The sequence below is a fragment of the Dipodomys ordii genome, unplaced genomic scaffold (assembly GCF_000151885.1).
Source record: "Dipodomys ordii isolate 6190 unplaced genomic scaffold, Dord_2.0 Scaffold124, whole genome shotgun sequence".
Taxonomy (NCBI): domain Eukaryota; kingdom Metazoa; phylum Chordata; class Mammalia; order Rodentia; family Heteromyidae; genus Dipodomys; species Dipodomys ordii.
The window spans coordinates 2402714-2404636 of NW_012267340.1; positions in this window are offsets into that span (position 1 = coordinate 2402714).

The window sequence follows — 1923 nt, forward strand, 5'->3', positions numbered from 1 at the left end:
AGGGAGGGAGGGAGGGAGGGAGGGAGGGAGGGAGGCAGAGCACTGAGAGGGGGACAGTGATGCTGCCAGTCCTTTGCCCAGGATCGGCCCCCTCCCGTCTACGCTGAGCAGAGGCCGTGCACAAAGGCCGCGTCACGCACACGGCAGTGTGCAGACACGCACGTGCGGTTTTGTGTCTGTGCGGGAGTCTCAGGCGAAGGTCGTGGATGGCTTCCAGAGCATGGCTCTCTCCAGCAAAGCACATGATCCACACTCTCCGTTTAGAGAAAGGCCTTCAGGCGCGTAGTAGCTCTGTGCAACTTGTAAAGACTCTCTGCTGCGGTTCTTATTTATAACTTGACACTCATCATCCCCGCCCCCCCCCCCAAGACAGTTGGAGCAGCGAGATTATAAAACGCAGACACACATGGAGACACGCCGACGGCCCAATGCGGGGCTTATCTGGTCAAGTTCTACCTTGTGAGCATTTCCTCAGCGGAGGAAGTGGGCGGGAGGTTGGGCAGTCGCTCAGGCCATTTTATAAAGGCTCCCGGAACGGCTTGAGATAGGATGGGAGGGAAAAAAATGTCTTTCCCCCGCCCCCCTTTGAACCTTCCATGAGTCCACCGCTTCCTCTCATCCTCAGACCTCCTGTCCCCGGAGAGAAGGGAAATCTCAGGCCTGGAAGCACCCAGCTCCCACGCACGCCTTTCTCCAGCTCCCACACTCCTGCGTACAACACCCCCCCCAAGCTGTGTGTGAATGTCCACCCACATTTACTCATGATCCCAGACACCAGCAGACACACACGGTCTTCAAGCTCAGGAAGAGTCCGAAATGAACAAGCGAGCAAATACTCACAGGTCAGGAAAACATTCACAGCTCGGGAAAATACAGATGAGCAACACACACACACACACACATTCCTTCACTCAGGTGTGGTTAGCACAAACGTTGTATTCTAAGCCATTTCCTAACAGCTTTTAGAGCATGCATCTCCACGTTGGATGCATCGAAGAGCAGCACAACCCTTCAAGAAGTCTTGCCCTTCTCCCTAAAAGCGCAGCGCTGGAGGTTGAAAGTTCGCCAACGTTAGCATCTATCGGTTCTGTGGTGTGCGAGTGGTTCCTCATGTGTGGACGCTACTAAAGTAAAACAAACAAACCACATGGAAAATCTTCCGGGTTGTTTCTCCTGCTGAGACGTCCGTCGCTGTATTGAATCTCCCGTCCACCCTCGGGCCTGTCTCTGTCTTTGCCTCTGAGCTCTTCACGGGAAAAGGAATTCAGGACGGCGGTTTCGGGTGTCTGCCGTATCTGATCTGAGCTGGTCCATTACAAAGAAGCTAAGTAATAATAATAACATGGGTAACGATTACGAAAGTGGCTTCTAAAACACTCTTCGGAAGACAAAAGCTATGAGCCCACAGCTCAAAGAAAAGCAAACACGAAGGTCTCTTCACGAACAACCAAAGAACTGCTCATGACCCAGAACTACCTCTTAATCAGCGCTTGACAGACACCAAGATCTGATTACATCAGGGTCTCCCAAAAGTCCTTCAAATGCCCTCTCCTGAAACCCCAAGTCTACATGCATCCGCGCCTCAGCTCCACACAGTTCTTGGGGGGTTCTCTCAACAAGAACCCACCTGAGCGCCCTTTCCCACCACTTTCTTTATACTTAAATTTCTTTTCTTTTTGTCTTGTTTGTTCGCTTCTCTGTTTGGGGGAGGGTAAGGGGGAAAAGAAGTGGAGAGGAAGGGCTTGGGAAGGTGGCTCAGGGGTAGAGTGCTTGCCTCACATGCATGAGGCTCTGGGTTCGATTCCCCAGCACCCCATAAGCAGAAAAAGCCAGAAGTGGCGCTGTGGCTCAAGTGGTAGAGCACTAGCCTTGAGCTGAAGAGCTGAGGGACAGCGCCCAGGCTCAGAGTTCAAGTCCCGTGAC